Source organism: Mesoplodon bidens, assembly GCF_964165515.1.
Source record: "Mesoplodon bidens genome assembly, chromosome: 1".
NCBI classification, from domain to species: Eukaryota; Metazoa; Chordata; class Mammalia; order Artiodactyla; family Ziphiidae; genus Mesoplodon; species Mesoplodon bidens.
The window spans coordinates 122,619,350-122,637,761 of record NC_138176.1 but is presented as its reverse complement, the minus strand read 5'-3'; the positions used below and the strand labels follow the sequence as shown (position 1 = coordinate 122,637,761).

The following is an 18,412-nucleotide window of genomic DNA, read 5'->3' as shown; positions in this document are numbered from 1 at the left end:
TTGCCCAAAATCATATGTCTAGTGGGGAGCAAGGCTGAATTTGAACACGGTCTGGTGATGCTAGTTTGTTCTACCAACCAAACATCAAGCAACCTGTGGAAGTCTACTGAAGGCATCCAAGGATGCATTGTGTGGAAATGCATATGTGGTACCATGTCCATCTTAGCTTCCTTCCCATGAGGGCAGAGGCCTCTCGTGAAGTTCTTTGTACCCCTCCAGTGATGCTGAGGAACGAGCCTTGCACATCAACAGCACTCATTAATAGTTTTTTCATTGGTTCTAACCCACTGCATGCCTGAATTTCAAGTGTGTCTTGTGGAAGGACCTGGCCAGGATTGCACTATGGGTTTGCATAGGAATTCTTTTTCCATTCCACTCATATCATAAAACCTTTAGTTTATCTAATTACTTGTCTCTAGAGCTTTCCCCTTGATGGACCTTGGTACTGTGTTGACTTAGCTAAACTGGCAGTGTTTCCCAGAATCCTCTTCCTTGTATGGTTCCAGGTTAGGGCTGGCACCGGAGAAATTTTCTTGAGATGGGGAAGGCAGAAGGGATGCAGCCACAACTCTCTGCAGATTGGTGTGGGGTGCCAGGCGGGCCCCCTTAGCTCCTGCTGATCTAATGGCTTATCCTGTTGGCATGGAGCAGCACCTGGACCTGCAGTTCCTTCAACTCCCACCCAGTCTCCTCCTTCAGATTCTCTGAGCTGCAAGCTTGCTGTGTGTGCAGTTCCATGGAGAAGGTGCCAGTATTTGCAGGTCCCCTGCGTTGTCCAATTTGGAGGTAATGAGAGACAGCCATGGGTTCCAGCCTGTGCTCATTGGTTCCAGTGTTTCCCACGCTTCCAGTTTGCACTCCTTCCCCCACTTTCCTGAGTTGCTTCCTGATTATCAGAGCCGCTGGACTTCAGGTCCCCACCGGATGCAGAGGCAACAGCCTGCCATCGAGTCCACCAGCTCCCGCAGCTTTGCAGGGTGTAATCTTTATAACAAATCTTTATTTCTGAATCAAGCAGCGGCTCTGCTTTTCTGATAAAACCCTAGCTGATACATCTCTCTTCCCCAGGCCCTCAGGATACAGTACCTTTGATCACATGGCCACCCCAAAGAAATTTTTTCCTGGTGATTGGGCAAAGTCACCCTCAAAGCAGGATTGGTGAGCCTCTCATACCTTTTCTCCTTCCCTCCCCACAAGACTGGTGTTGTTTCTGGAGGCAGGAGCTAAATCAGATCTGACTTGTACTGAAACCCAGTGTAAGATGCCTCAGAGTTATTAAAGGCTGTACCTTCCCATTGCAAAGCTGAGCTGAACTCAGCTTTGCTGTCACTGCTTTTGGAGGCTGTGGGCTACCTCCACCCCTTTGTGGTTGCTCTCAAACGTCACTGGTCTCCGGCTCCTGTGCATGGAGATGGGCTGGTGATTAGTCACAGTCAGACTGGAAGAAGGGGTTGCCTATAGTAAGTGCTATGATCCCACAGGCTCTGAAGACTGATGTCTTCATCCAGGTGTTTTAATGTCTGAAATTTCACCATTAGAGAGTCATTCCTTTGGATTATTTTTCCTGATGTTTGTTATTAAAATGACATTCACCTTTGATAAAGGGATCATCAGCAGAGTGTAATAGAAAGAACATGGCTTCTGGAATCATATATCTCTGAACTCAAATCCTATCTCTGCCATTTAGAATAGCTGTGAGACTGCAATAAAATAATTATTTAAGCTCTTCAAGCTACAGTTTCCCTGCCTCTTAAAATGGGAATAATCATAACATCCAGTTCAGGCTATGTCTTAGTCTGTTCAGGCTGCTATAACAAAAGTATCACAGACTGAGTGAGCAGCTTATCAATAACGGGAATTTATTCTCACAGTCCTGTAGGCTGGTGAGAATCTGCTTCCTGGTTCATAGACAGCCATCTTCTTGTTGTGTCCTCACATGGTGGAAGGTCTCTTTTTATAAGGGAATTATTCCCATTTATGACTCCACTTTCATGACCTAATCACCTCCCAGAGGCCCACCTCCTAATCCCATCACACTGGAGATTATGAATTTTGGGGGAACACAAATATTCCATCCATAGCAGTATACAAGTGAACAAATGTGAAAGTACCTAGCACAATGCCTGGCACATAGGTGAAACTGAGTAAATGTTAGCATTTACTCCTGATTTTCTTTTCTCAAAGTGAGTTATGCATTGGAATTCTTAAGTACTAGTGGGTACTGTGTCTGTATCACCATTATTGCACTCCTATCACCGTTGGGATCTAGTGGGTGAGTGTTAAGTATCTGCTATGAATATGTGTGTGTGTGTGTGTGTGTGTGTGTGTTTTTTAGAAGAGAGAAAGGTCACCAGAAGACCAGAAGATGAGATAAGTAAGTTTGGAAAGGCTGGCTCATTTCCATCTACCTCTCTCCACTTCCATTGCCACCATTCCAATTAAAGTTGTCCTCTCTTTCGTGGATTATTTCAATAGTTTTACCTGGTTCTTTTGACTGTATTCTTATTTCTTTTTAGTTTATACTCTTCTTAGAAACCAGTGATCTTTTCAAAGTGCAAATCAGATTTTATTTAAAACCCATTGATTCTTCAAATTCTACTTGGCATTTGATCTAAACCCTAATCTTGGCCTGGAAAGCACTCCACATCCTGGCTCCAGTCTATCCCTCCTCCCTCAACTTAATTTCCCTCTTCTCGCCACAACTCATTACACTTTAGCTATGCTAGAACTCTCTGGGAATTTTGCATCCGTGAACTCAAGGCCTTTGCCCATGCTTCTCTCCTCTCTCCTCCCGCCCCACCACTTCTCTCTCCACACTGTCTCTCTCTCCCTCCCTCCCCCTGGCCCCAATCTTCTGTCTGACTCCTACCCAAGCTTCACATCTTTGTTCATATATAATTTCCTCAAGGAAACTTTCCTTGTTTCCTGATGGAACAAAATCAGGCCCACTTCTTATCTTTCTCATAGGAGAGCTCTTCTATGCTTTTCTTCTTATAGTCTATGTCACATTTCAAAATTATGGAATTATGTGTATAGTTTCTTTCTGAGTGTTGTCTCCTCTTACAGAGTGGGAATATGACAGTCTTGTTCCCTCTACTCTATCACCAGCAGCTAGCCCAGTGCCCCGCACACATAGGTCTCAGTGCCGGTTAATGATGAATGAATACAGAGCAATCCTGGGATAAATCTAACTGGATGGGATTCACATTTTCTCTCCCACAGGGTCATAGTTCTTGAGTTTGTGATCCCAGAGTCTTACAAAAGCCACCCAGATAACACAGATCCTGTTTGCCTCTGTATTTAATTTTTTGTTTGTTTCCCTTTTCTTTTTTAAATTGAGGCATAACTTAGAGTAAACTGCACAAATGCTAAGGGCACAGATGGTGAATTTTTCATTGTATACACCCGTGGAACCACCACCCCAATGAAGATTCAGAATATCCCAGCATCCCGTAGGCTCCTTTGTACCCTTCTGATTCCATGACCCCCTCTCCCACCCCCGCCCTGGGCAGGTTAATCACTCTTCTGACCTCCATCACCATAGATTAGTTTTGTCTGCTTCAAAATTTTATGTAAATGAAATCATACAGCTGGTATGTTTTTGTCTGGCTTCTTTTTTTCAACATGTTTTGGGATCCAATCATGTTACTGTGTGTAGCAGTATGTTTTTTTAAAAAAATTTTATTTGTTTAATTGTTGAGTAGTATTTCACTGAATATACATATGTATGTGTATATATATATATGTATATATATATACGTACATATATATATTAAAGTTTATCCATTCTACTATTGTCTGACATTCAGTTGTTTTCAACTTTAGACTGTTATGAATAAAGCTGCTGTGAACTTTCATGCACATGTGTTTTGGTGGACATGTCTTTGGGGATAGAATGAGGAGTGGAACTGGTGGGTTTCTATCTTTAAACCAGGCTCTTTTAATCTGTGGTGCATCCTTCAAAAAGTTGTGGCACATCTCAATCTGAATTTACAGCTGAGGTAAGTCAGGGGTGATTATCCACATAGCACTAAGCTTCTTGTGGGGAATCCTTCCTATGGCTTTTTAGTAATGGCATTCAGGGGTTTGTGTCAATGTCATTTAACAATTTGATACTGAGCCTGTGGGATGATAGGTCCAAGCAACTTAAAATTATACTCTAACGTGACTCTGCCTATTGAAGCTTACTAAGGAACCATAATAAGTCATCTCAAAAATGGTCATCTGAGACAATAAGAAAATGTTATTCTATATGTTTAAATCATTGAGCTACAGAAGCATTTCCAGGCCACATTTTTTCAATTACAATGATCCTAAGACAGTTGCTTTGACTGTTCCTATAAAATGCTTTAGCTATTCCTAATATGTCATTTACTCTCTGATTTATACTAATGCCGATAGAATATTGACCATTCGCTATAACCCAGTTGTGGAAGATTTTCTGACATAACTGTGTACTGATTTTTTTCCTTTCTACTGGAACACATAGGGTTAGTAGGCTGTGACCATTACACAACATCCAGCAAATTCTGTGTGCCCTTTTCCCAAAAGATAAATTACACTGAAGGCAGAAAAATGTAATCCCTGAAGATTCTCTTGCCAAAAAACCCTCTTGTCTTTAAGGACCTTTGCTTGTTGTTTGATTTTCTATGGGAGAATTTGCAAACATTTTCCTTAGTGCCCTGTATGAGGTAAGAGAAGCTCAGAGTCTGCCCCAGGAGATGTAATAAGTGCAGTTAGACCATCTTCCCCATTGGAGGCAGTGGGCCAGTTACTCGCCTGGACCACAGAGAGCGCTATGACCTCCCTTTGTCTGCTTCTGAGAATTCAAGAGCCTTATCAGCTTGGGGGGCTGGGACCACCCAGCTGGGGAAAAACAGAACTTTTACCAGAGAGATGGAAGCATGTGGGAAATATCTGAATCATGCTTTCAGTAAAAATGCAGAGACAGCCACATCCATTTGGACACCTGCCTCTTAATGTCCTGAGACATCCTTCTCATTGAAATGAAAAGCATTCCAGGAATGGGAGGCAGCTCCCTATTTTGACTAAATTCTAAAATATCATTAAATGATTATATTTAATTCCCACTATGAGCCTAACTAAGCAGGTACTGTCATCTTCCCCAATTTAAATACAGGAAAACGGAGGCTCTTCGAGGCTGAGTGTTTTGTCTAAGCTTGCATAGCTTCTAAGAGGTGAAACAGAGATATGAACCCAGGCAGCCCAACTAGCTGGAGACAGGGTCTGGGGAAGAGCTGGCTCCAACACAGGGTGACAGCTTCCCATTCTCCCCCCTACCTTTTTAAGTTTCATCTGAAAATGTCATGCAGGGTCACCCTTACTGCACAGAGGAGATGAAGAAACAAATAAATATGGGGGAAGAGGAAATGGAAAATAAAACTCCCACTAGGGTCTGGCTATTAATGTGTTTGCACTGTTCCTACACTTGAATAGATCTGGTTCTGAGTCTGCTACTTAAAAGGAACCAAAAATGACCTTGAATTGAAACTCCTGCATAGGAAGGTGCCGTGATGAGCTCAGAGAGACCACAGCACAACTCTGCAAGGGCTCTGAGCACCATCGTCATGGTTGCTTCCAGTCGGCAAGGGGGGCGGGAGAGGGGCGGTGCGGGGGGGATTCTGGTTAGGTGGTTTCAGTTCTGATGAACTACCTGACTGCCAACACCAAGCCTGGGTTTTCCTCTCTACGGGATGGAGATGGTGGGAGGAGAGATGGCCCTTCCAAAGGGGAGACTCTTCCATCAGCGGCTTCTTAAGATGGTTTGCCTTTGTGGAGGCAAAGCCCTAGTTAACGTAAACATGGTGAGATGGGGGGGGGGGCCTCTAAAGCAAATACCAGTATCAGCTAAGTTCTCCCCTCTTCGATCTCATCTCCTGTTGTTCTCCCTCTTTTCTCTGTTTGGCCACCTTTTGCTGTTCCTGGAACACACCAGGCACACTCCTGCCTCAGAGCCTTTGCACATGCTCTTTATTCTGCCCAGAAGCTTTCCCCCTAGCTACCCCCATGGCCTGCTTTCTTTCCTCTCTCAGGCCTTTCCTCAAACATCCTATTTTCAGTGAGACCTTCCCTAGTTACCTGTTAGAACCACAGTTGCATTCTGAACTCCACCCACTGCCCAACACACAGGCCTGCTCCCTCTCCCCTTCCCATTGTTTATCTCCTCTAGCTGAAGCTTAGCTCCATGAGGGCAAGGATTTATGTCTGCTTGATTCCTGTCTGTATTCCAGCATCCAGGCTAGTGTGTAGCCAGTACTCAATGAAAAACATGTTGAATAGATTAATGAGTAAATCAGTGAATCCTGGCTTTGCCACTTAGTAACTAGGCAACCTTTAGCAAATTAGTTAATTTGTGTTCTATACCTCATTTCTACTACAGTAAAATTGGGATGATAATTCCTACCCTCCTATTGTGAGTTTTGAACAAGATTACAGAGGTACACACCAAGGACAATATTTGCATGCACTCAATGATTTAGTTTGTGAGTTTGATGAAAGTAATACACATAATAGTAGTAAACATTTTTAGATTATTTATAGGAAATAACCTACCAGGCACTGCTTTAACCATTTTATGTACCTTTATTCATTTAATTCGTACATCCTGTAAGGTATGTACTATTATTTCATCATCCTTGTCTGAGAAATAAAGAAACTGCAGGACTAACTTGCCCAAGGCCACATGACTAGAAAAAAATCACTGAGCCTGGATTTGAACTCAGGCCTATCTGTTTCCAAAGTCCATCATTTAACCACTTCCCCACACTGCTTCCCCCGGGCAAGAACACATAATTTATATAATACAGGTATAGAAAAACAGATTCAAGTAGTGAAAACTTCTATCTACAAATAGTTTATTTTTTAAACTGGTGGAATGTCTTCGTAGATCAAACATGATAATAATTCACTTTCTAAATCAACTGGAATATTTAGATAGTGGCCAAATTATGTTTAACCCCAAGCCATGAAATACCTTTGGCCAAGAAATGCTACCATTGAGGAGATATTTGGAAACTGTGTTTTATTTAGACACAGTCTATATGAACCAATACATTTCCATTTTAAAATAGAGAGCAGTGTCATTTAGTTTCCAAAGTTGAGTGGAAACAAAAACCAGGGCCATATAGACACACCCTAAACAAGCACCTGCTTTTGAGGCCGCCTCTAACATTATTATCCTGTTTTTCTCGTGAGTTGGCTTCAATCACTTGTGATTCCTGTACATTTAGCATATCTCATAACCAGCCGTCATTCATAGTCTATTTTAAGTTTGGTTGTTAAAATACTTGGTTTCACTCATGAGAGAGAGCTCAGTGAGACTATGTCTTCTCCATTCATGGTGCTGGTTCTACAAGTCACTGCATACCCAACAGGGAGGCATACACACACAAACTTTCCAAATCGTCTTTAAAGGCTTTCAGTTCCTTTTTTTCTTTTTTTGGTTTCTGTTGTCTTCCCAGTAATGGCTAAGACATTGTCAGTTTGTCTTTCTTCTTGTAATTTCTCTAGAAGGTCTTGTGGCCCAGGCATTCAGTTGGGACCCAGTTTCAATCTACCATTGGTTTTAGTCTGGCTCTCTTACTTGCAAGGAACAGAAAGCCATTTAAGATAGCTCAAGACAAAGGGCTTTAGCATATTGTATTATGTCACTTTATTTTTAAATGGTAAAAGAATGTTTGTGGAAATCCAAGAACGGGAGCCATATTAAATCTTGGCTTCAAAGAGCCCAGAGCTCAAAGGTGACTCTAGATTCAAGAAGCCTCCCAGCCTTTCAGCAGCAGGAGTTCATGGATCTTTGACTTCTATGATTAAAGTGACATGCTATATGTCTACTTCATCTCGTCCTAGTGCTAACTGATGGCTATTTTTCTTCATGCTCAGGGCCCTAAGAGAGAATCTGATTGGTCCAGTCCTTCTTCCAGGGCAGACTGTAACTCCCTGACCAGCCTATGGATTGTGTACTGTTGGTTCAGGTGCCTGGGCCACAGCCAATCATTTATGGACAGAGGATGTGGGGCTCCGAGTACTAAACATGGCTTCCTGGGCCTGCCCCTGTGGCAGGAAGTGTGGGCAGGGTGGATCACCTCAGAAGAGACTGTGGGTGGGTTGGCACAGTGCTGACCTTTCCAGAATACTATCTTGTAGGAGACTAATGTGTTACCCAAATCACACAAGGGTATACCAAGATGATATGATATTATATTGACAAAGACAAAGATGCAACTTGGAAAGACATCTGCAAAACCACATGCATACATCTTTGCAATTAGCATGCTTAAAACATGAAACAAATTTCATTATTTCTTTGTGATATGTTTTATCTAAAAATGTTTATTCTTTTGCCTGATAAGTCAAGCTGTTAAATAAAGCCCTATGGCTTTCTTAGTCAGGACCTCCAAGTTTTGGTGAACAGATTACACTCAGCACAATTCTAGCTGATGCCATTAATAGAGATTTCAGTGTGTTAACCAAACTGAGGCTGCATTAACCTTTGCAGTTGCCCAGCCAGTTATTCAGGTTTTGTTTTAATTGAGCTGGTCAGACCCATTGATTGGTTATTACCATTGACTAAGTATACACAATACCATGGGCCACATCTTTAAACACAGGCAGAATGTGTTCGTGACTTCAGAGGTCCCATGTGTCAAATGTGTGATGCCCGTGTTGCTGGTGAGCTCTCCTCTAAGGATTGGCCCACTGCCACCCATGGACCCTGAAGAACAAGGGAGATACAACGGGGACATTTCCATCAGGATGATGATGTTAAGGAGTGTGGGTCAAGATCCAGGTCTGGATGCATTGCTGCAATGGCTGGGAGAGTTATGGTGGTGGTGGTAGGGACTGCTGGTATAAAGGTATAAGGCGTGACAAACTTGGCCTGCATTACAATTCTAGAGGAAAACCACCTAGGCAAAGACCAAATCCTCATGCATCTGTCTTAAGATGAGATGAGTCACTACCGATGGCACACGTTGGTGACCTGCATCTGTGTGAACTGTGCTCTCTTTTCTTGAGTCCCCAGCAGAAACCAGTCTCTCCTGACACTAGAGGTCCATAGCACTCTAGCGGTGCTTCTCTGTGGTTTACATCACTTTCTACCTATATTAACAATCTCTGTCTCATTTTTCCCCACCCTCTGATGGAAATTTGTATTAAGATGAGATCAGTGTCTGATTTCTGCCTGGTGTTCCTGCCATTTAACAAATATTTGTTGGATGAATGAGAGTAAGAACCTAAATTGCCTTTCAGTCACCAGATTGTGGCCATGTTGCTTCATTGTTCTCTCTGCACAGTGGCAGTATTTGACCCAGGAGGAATGTCTGAGATGGTATCACTGCTGAGTGAAGCTAATTTCAGTGTCAAGTTTATTTAAAATTTTCAAATATTTCTAATGTAGGTACTGTGAAGCACCATCAGTGTATCCCATAATATATGGAAGGGTCCACAGGTACAGTTGATTACCAGCAGGAGGATGGAATTCCAGGGGCAGATCAGAAAATCTTGAGTATATGGAGAGAAGGAAGTGGAGGAGGAGGAGGAAGAGAGGGTAGTAGCTAACGTTTATTGACAGTTTGCCATGTGCCAGGCCCTGTTATAAACATTTTGCATAATTAAGTCATTTAAAACCCACAACAGCCATATGGGGAAGTTACCATTATCCCAATTTACAGGGGAGTCTGGTACAAAACAGAGCAGGTTGTCCTGTGGTCCGTGCAGTCTGACTTGTTGGACTCCGTAACCCCCTTCTCCTTCTCCTTTTTCCTTCCCATTCTGTTTATACCTCATAAATTCAAAACATTGTTGATAAATGTTAAATATTTCTAAATATTAGATATTAAAATATGGTTTAATTAAGAGTAATTTATTCACTCATTATTAACAAAATTTCGTGAACCGTTATTATGTGACAGACACTTTTTCAACAGTAAGTATCAGGAAGCCTTGAATGGTCAAAAACGAGGTGATGATCATTCCTGATTTCATCCTTGAGGGGCCATGCTGGTTGTTTTCTGCCCTCACGGAAGTAAGCCTAGGTCTTTGATAGGCCTCAAAAGAGAATGTCAGTAAGATAGACAAGTCCGTTTTTTGCTGATACTAATACTTCTCAGAGCATAACGTTTGGGGCAATGTTTTTCAAAATTAAACAAACTTTCCTTCACTGGTGTTAGGATGGAGAGAGATGAAATGAAGGTGGGAGTCAGACAGCTCTGTCCTACCACAGCTGCATGTGCAGCCTACTCCAACAGTCACTGTGTCTGCTTGGGCAGTTCTATTTTTCCAGTCACACCCGATAAAGGAGTTCACTGCCTTGAACCTACTCTGACTTTCAAAGATACTACTCCAAATCCTCCAATGTTATTTGGATAAACAATTCCCACTCCCTGGAAGGGTCCCTTTATTCGTCATTTGTTTTTACTGTTGACACTTTTGGGTTGGTGATAGAGAAGGCTTTCTGGCTAGAAGCTTGAGGCTGTGTCTAAGACAAGGAAGCTAAGTCAATGGCAGAAAGTTTCGACTTGGTCCTACCAGCCAAAAAAAAAATTCACTTTTCCAGGAATTTAAGTGTCCTGTGTACACACTGACCAAAGAAGAGCAGGGATTATATAATTCTTCCAATATTATACTTAGGCAAAGTGGAGAATTGAAGTAGCATCCAGAATTCTGGTTTGGCAACACAAGTACTTCACAATAATGCAACACTATTCACATGCCTAGAACAGCCAGGCATATACTGGCATTCAGCAAATATTTGTGGAATAAATGAGTGAATAGAAAAAAATCTAGAAAAGTATCAATTGTAAATGTTGAAAGTAATTTTCATCTCTTTAAATAGCTTCAAATTCTGGTTTTTCTATTATAAATATATGTTATTTGTATAATAACAGTTCTTAAAAAATGTAGCCTAGAGGGGTGGGAGGGAGATGCAAGAGGGAGGAGATATGGGGATATATGTAATACATGTATATAGCTGATAGCTGATTCGCTTTGTTATAAAGCAGAAACTAACACACCATTGTAAAGCAATTATACTCTAGTAAAGATGTTTAAAAAAATGTAGCCTCAGTTTTCCAGGAAATTACTGATTTTAAGCTGTAGTGAGGGCAAAGATAGGCCTGGATTTTCCTGGCTTTATTATTGCCGAGCTCAGCTTTATTGTGAGTAGTATAGCTACAACCCTTGTGGATAAGTTCCTGGAAGACTGGCCCTTTGCAGAATCTGGATCAAGTTAACACTTTCTAACCAGTGGGGAAGTAACTACTTGGTTCTCTAAGCAGAGTGCTTAAAAATCACAGAATGTTGGAGGCTGTCTTGCCCAGTTTTCTTAGTTTTCAGGTGAAGATACTGAATGTAGACCAGTGGTTGCTTAGCCTTGAGCAAGCCAATGGTGAAACTTGTAGTAGGACTCACCTCTTCCAACTGTAAGCATATTTCCCATTTCACTCTATCAGTCACAAATCCAGCAAGGAACTGATGGCATACCTAAGTGGGTAATTGAGGAAAATTTAATAAAGGGATTATTTAAAAGGTGTGGGCAGAGTTAAGATGACCGGCAAAGGAAGCGAAGCATTCCAGGTCATGCAAAATGGAGAGCTGTTACATTCCTAGGCCTGAGGGAGGCAAGAGTGGGAGCAGTTATAGAACCTGGAGAGATTAGGGATATCGAGAAGGTGCCCGATATACTGGGGCCTCCAGTAGAGGGACACAGTGCATCTGCAGCAGCCTGAGGGCCTGAGAACTGCCCAGCCTTGTTCTTTTCCCAGCTAGAAGCCAAAGGTTAAGCAAGCTTATTGATTCAGTTAAAAAAGGTCGACATCCCAGGGCATAGAGCAGTGAGGAAAGATGGAGGGTGGATTCCAGGGGGCCTGTGGAAAATATCTATCACATTTGAGCTATAGAGGATAAACTGCATCCTATCTGCTCTCACTTCAGCTTCAAATTGTTAATAACCTGGACAATTGAGGTTACATTTTTGAAAACTATTATTATACAAATAATACATATTTAAATAGAAAAACCAGAACAATGCAGCTATTTAAAGAGATTGTAATTACTTTCAACTCTTTTTTGTTTAATTGGGGTATAGTTGCTTTACAGTGTTGTGCTAGCTCCTGCTGCACAGTGAAGTGAACCAGCCATATGCATATGCATATCCCCACCTTTTTGGATTTCCTTCCCATTTAGGTCACCACAGAGCACCGAACAGAGTTGCCCGTGCTATATGGCAGGTCCTCATTAGTTATCTATTTTATACCTACTGATGTATATATGTCAATCCCAATCTCCCAATTCATCCCACCCCCCCTTTCCCCACTCTGGTGTCCACACATTTGTTCTCTACATCTATGTCTCTATTTCTGCTTTGCAAATAGGTTCGTCTGTACCACTTTTCTAGATTCCACATATATGCGTTAATATAAAATATTTGTTTTTCTCTTTCTGGCTTACTTCACTCTGTATGACAGTCTCTAGGTCCATCCACATCTCTACAAATGATCCAATTTCATTCCTTTTTATGTCTGAGTAATATTCCATTGTATATATGTACCACAACTTCTTTATCCATTCGTCTGTTGATGGACATTTAGGTTGCTTCCATGTCCTGGCTATTGTAAATAGGTGCTGCAGTGAACATTGGGGTGCATGTGTCTTTTTGAATTATGGTTTTCTCAGGCTATGTGCCCAGTAGTAGGATTGCTGGGTCATATGGTAGCTATACTTTTAGTTTTTTAAAGAACCTCCATGCTGTTCTCCATAGTGGCCGTATCAATTTACCTTCCTACCAACAGTGTAAGAGGGTTTCCTTTTCTACACACCCTCTCTAGCATTTATTGTTTGTAGACTTTTTGATGATGGCCATTCTGACTGGTGTGAGGTGATACCTCATTGTAGTTCTGATTTGCATTTCTCTAATAATTAGTGATGTTGAGTATCTTTTCATGTGCATCTTGGCCGTCTGTATGTCTTCTTTGGAGAAATGTTTATTTAGCTCTTCCGCCTATTTTTTGATTGGGTTTTTCTTTTTTTTATATTGAGCTGCATGAGCTGCTTGTATATTTTGGAGATTAATCCCTTGTCAGTTTCTTCATTTGCAAGTATTTTCTCCATTCTGAGGGTTGTCTTTTCATCTTGTTTATGGTTTCCTTTGCTGTGCAAAAGCTTTTAAGTTTCATTAGGTCCCATTTGTTTATTTTTGTTTTTATTTTCATTACTCTAGGTGGTGGGTCAAAAAAGATCTTGCTGTGATTTATGTCAAAGCGTGTTCTTCCTATGTTTTCTTCTAAGAGTTTTATAGTGTCTGGTCTTACACTTAGGGCTTTAATCCATTTTGAGTTTATTTTTGTGTATGGTGTTAGGGTGTGTTCTAATTTTGTTCTTTTACATGTAGCTGTCCAGTTTTCCCAGCACCACTTATTAAAGGGACTGTCTTCTTCATTGTATATTCTTGCCTCCTTTGTCATAGATTAGGTGACCATAGGTGCATGGATTTAGCTCTGGACTTTCTATCTTATTCCATTGATCTGTATTTCTGTTTTTGTGGCAGTACCATACTGTCTTGATTACTGTAGCTTGGTAGTATAGTCTGAAGTCAGGGAGCCTGATTCCTCCAGCTCCGTTTTCTTTCTCAAGATTGCTTTGGCTATTCGGGGTCTTTTGTGTTTCCATATAAATTGTGAAATTTTTGTTCTAATTCTGTGGAAAATGCCATTGGTGATTTGATAGGTATTGCATTGAATCTGTAGATTGCTTTGGGTAGTATAGTCATTTTCACAATATTGATTCTTCCAATCCAAGAACATGGTATATCTCTCTATCTATTTGTGTCATCTTTGATTTCTTTCACCAGTATCGTATAGTTTTCTAAATACAGGGCTTTTGCCTCCTTAGGTAGGTTTATTCCTAGGTTCTTTATTCTTTTTGTTGCAATGGTAAATGGGATCATTTCTGTAATTTCTCTTTCTGATCTTTCGTTGTTAGTGTATAGGAATGCAAGAGACTTCTGTGCATTAATTTTGTATCCTGCTACTTTACCAAATTCATTGATTAGCTCTAGTAGTTTTCTGGTGGCATCTTTAGGATTTTCTATGTATAGTGTCATGTCTTTTGAAACAGTGACAGTTTTCCTTCTTCTCCAATTTGGATTCCTTTTATTTCTTTTTCTTCTCTGATTGCCATGGCTAGGACTTCCAAAACTATGTTGAATAATAGTGGCGAGAGTCGACATCCTTGTCTTGTTCCTGATCTTAGAGGAAATGCTTTCAGTTTTTCACCATCAAGAATGATGTTTGCTCTGGGTTTATCATATATGGCCTTTATTATGTTGAGCTAGGTTCCCTCTATGCCCACTTTCTGGAGAGTTTTTATCATAAATGGGTGTTGAATTTTGTCAAAATTATGATTGGTACTTTTCTAGACTTTTTATTCAACCATTCACCTATCCGTTCATTCATTTATTCATGCCACAAATATTTATTGAATGTCAATGTGTGCCTCCCTGTTCTAGGCATGTGTATATTGGAATAAACAAAATAGACAAAAATTCCTTCACTCAAGGAGCTAACACTCTACTGGGGAAGAATCCCAATAAACAACATAAATAACCAAAATGACAATATGTGATATAGTGATTAAGTGGTAAGAAGAAAAATAAAGCAAGGGAAGAAATAAGAGTGTTATGGGGGAGGTTTTGTAATTTTAAATAGGGTGGCCAGGGATCCTTATGGTGTGTGTGTGTGTGTGTGTGTGTGTGTGTGTGTGTGTGTGTGTGTGAAAAAGAGAGCGAGCTAGCCAGCAATGACTGCCTGTTTGTAGGGCTTTTCCTCTGGGTAACTGTTGAGTGTTCAGATAATGGAGAGTGTAGGTGGTATAACTTCCCCCCTCCCTCGCAGTTTCAAAATGTCTCTCTTTAGATTTTTTTAAAGGGCAAAGCTTTCTCCACTCCTTATATTAACCATTAAAAAAGTGCTGCGGGGAATCCTCAGTGCAAGTTTATTAGCCAGATTCTTGGTGTCTGACCCTTTCTAGCTGGGTGCCTCAGGGGAAGTCATTTAACCTCTCTGAGCCTCAGGCTCCACATGTGCGAAAATGAGGGTTTTGGTGACAAGGAAGGAAATAAGATTAGATCTGAGAGGGACCTTATACCCAGCACACAGTTGATGGTCAATATATGGTGGCTTCTTTCCTTCTCTGGACAGAGCTGCCGAAAAGGCATGTTTTGGTAAAACTGAAGACTTGGGATCCACAGAATTGAGGAGTTTGCCAAACAGTCTATTAATAATAATAGCTGGCATTAATTGACCACCTATGTGCCAGGCAGAACTTTCACATGTGTGTCTCATTAAATCCTTGCAATTTAAGATGAGGCAATGGAGGCATAGACCCTCTTGCACAGCTGGTAGGTCACAGAAGCAAGGCTTGACTCCAAGTCTGGCTGACATCAACTTGTGCTCTCTTTACCAGATGCTGTGCTCTTCCTCTCCCCTGCCCTGCCCCCATGAGGAAGAGTCAAGGCTGGATGGAGCCAGAGTGTAGGGAAGGATTTTCTTATAATTTGAAAGCCCATGAAGATCTCTAGACTACCAGGTAAGGACCATTTATGACTCTGGAAAAACGTCTTTACTAAATACCATTAATGTAGTGGTTCTGAAAGTGGGGACCTGGGCTGATTGCCTGTGAATCGCCTTTTTTTTTTTTTTTAATACATATGCTAGGACTTTATCTCTTGAAATTCTAGTTAAGTAGGTCTGGGGTAAGGCCTTGAGTGTCCATATTTTTCAACATCGTCCCGGGTGTTTCTGATTTCCAGCCAGATTTGGACACCTCCCTATGGCCCAAACTAATGATGCACCTTGCGACTCTTCTGTTCCCTTTGCTTGGTTGCCACCAGGATCATGAATTATAACTCTTCCCAATGGTAGCAAGCATGCTGGGTAATCTAATCCAGGCTTCATCTGAATCTTTGATGAAAGTACTGGGACAGTATTGCCTTGAAGCATCTAAATGGAGAGACTCCATCCTGGTCAGCCCACCAGTCAGTGTTCTTTGGCCATTGAAAGGACAGTCCATCAGCTGTTCTACCCTCCAGACCACAGCTTCCACAAGGACATTATGAGAGACCTTGTCAAATGCTTTGCTGAAATCAAGGTACACAATGTCTTTGCTGCTTCTTTCACTAAATGCTCTAGAAGCCCCAACAAAACAAAGTGCAATTGGTTGGCATAACTCTTTATCAGTGAACCCCTACTAGCTGCCAGTATCAGCAACTTCTTTTCCAAGGGCTCAGAAGTCTTCTTTTGAGAAACAGAAGAACCTACTCTCTTCTTTGTAGGTTTCCACAAATGTAAGCTGGAAAATGGTGCTCACATCAGTCAATTGTAAAACCAATTTGGGCCTCAAATGGCATCACTTAGGTCTTGATGCATTTATCTCCAGAACAAGGGCTATCGGCATGTCTAGGGACTTTGGAGAGAAGGAAGTGCTGGAATAACTCTAACCCAGTGGTGTTAAAATTGTACATTTGCCACCTTTCTTTGGTAATCAAGAAAGGAGAAAGCTATGTAGTCATTTATATTAAATGTACATCACTTAGTTAGTCTACACTGGCAGCCTCAGACCCACACCCATCCTATTGCTTTCTTGATGACGACAAATGGATCTGACCTCTCTCCTCCTCCATCACAGCAAACATGGAGTCAAAGTTCCTAACTGGGAGGGTTTTTTTTTTAATTAGTTTGTGTTTTTTATTTTATTTTTTAGAAGAGTTGATCTTTTCTTACTTTTGGGTCTAGTAATTCCCTGTGAGTCTTCAAATGCCCCAGTAAGTACTTTGAAAGTGAATTTTATTACCTTAAGGATACGGCTTAAACAACACTGTCCTATATATCGGATCTGTATGTTACCTTTCATCTTGGTGCTCATGTTTCTAGACCCTGAGTTAAACTTATTTGGTTTATTTATCCTGAAGTGTCCTATTTATATATAAAGATCAACACATTCAAAACTTATAGTATTAATACCACCTTGAAGAAGTATTCTTTACTTTAGTAATGGATTCACTATGTGATCCTTTAAGTAATGAACACAGCCAAGAAAATATATTTAAATCAATGCCCTCATTTTTATAACTGTGCATATCGTGTATGCCAGTGTATGCATGTAAGGATAGTCTTGTCATCATCCATTAGTTACTTTTCTTTCTCATAAATTAACAAACCTATACATTCTTCAGTCTTATTGTAATAATGGTTTTGAATTATTATTTTTTCTGAGCACTACATTTTAATCATTGGAGAACATGTAAAAATGTTGAAGAGTAAAATGATAGTCACCATCTATTGAGTGCATTTACATCAGGCACTGCTCTCTAAATGCCATACATGCATTAAGTTATTAAAACTACATATTACATTATGACATTATGATATAATTATTATTCTCTACCTTGAAGCATTTTGCTTTTCTTTCTTAACTATCACCCCAAATCTTATAACTCAGAGAAAGCCAGTTTTTTCCTTCCCTTGTAATAAAAAGAATTCTAATATATTAATAAAATACTTCCTCATTGCATTTTTTGCATCCTAAGTTTAACTTGAGTAGAGCTGCATGTATTAGTCTTTTATGTTAAGGTTGAAAACTTTTATTAAGGAGTGATATGAGATCTTTGTTATTAGCCCCAGGGTAGGATTTAAAGATGGCAGAGGGTTACTAAATTCATTCATTCATTTGTTCATTCTCATGACAAGAATTTATTGAGCACTTACTACATGCAGGACACTGTGGTAGACATTAGGAATACAGAGATAAATAACACACACTCTTCAAATTCTTATTCAACATCCATCACAACAAATTATCCAAGTGCAGTCTCCACTTAGGCCACTGGGCAAACATCTTGATGCATTTTAGAGGCAAGTTCCCTCTGCCCAATGCTGGCACCTTCTTCCCTGATCCTCCCTTATTCTTATCTGTGTACTATTCTTGAGGAGTACCTGAGTTTTTATTGACTTAGTTCATGCTCTATCATTCAGTCTGGATCCAAGGCTCTTGGTGGCACAGAATCCATTTAACCTCCCAGCCTTACTCCCAGAAGACTCTGCTAAGTGGATTCTTTGCATCTCATGCCGATGAAGTACCCAGTATTTTAGAGACAGAGAGGATTTTACCTAAAGACAGTGATGGTTATCTGACTCGGTGCAGATGTTAATTTAACAGTGATGCTCTCACCCAGGCCAGGGGTCATGACCCTCTCTTGGATGGTCTTTCTTCCAAACTGAGCAGATGGTCCAGCCTTGTGATTTCTCTGAAAAACTTTAAAAATACTGTGTCTCTGAAGCTTCCTTCTACTTCACCCTTTGACCCAATGTTTGCAACTTAATTTGTAGGGACCAGTTCT

The 18,412-nt window shown here is 40.8% G+C and overlaps 1 long non-coding RNA gene across 1 annotated transcript in view; it reads left to right on the top strand.

Moving 5' to 3' along the window:
* LOC308614862 overlaps window positions 1-18,412 on the top strand; it is a 200,927-nt gene that overhangs the window by 89,942 nt on the left and 92,573 nt on the right. The window contains exon 2 of the long non-coding RNA XR_014015446.1: window positions 15,481-15,603. This is a non-coding gene — a long non-coding RNA (uncharacterized lncRNA). The remainder of the gene's footprint in view (window positions 1-15,480; window positions 15,604-18,412) is intronic.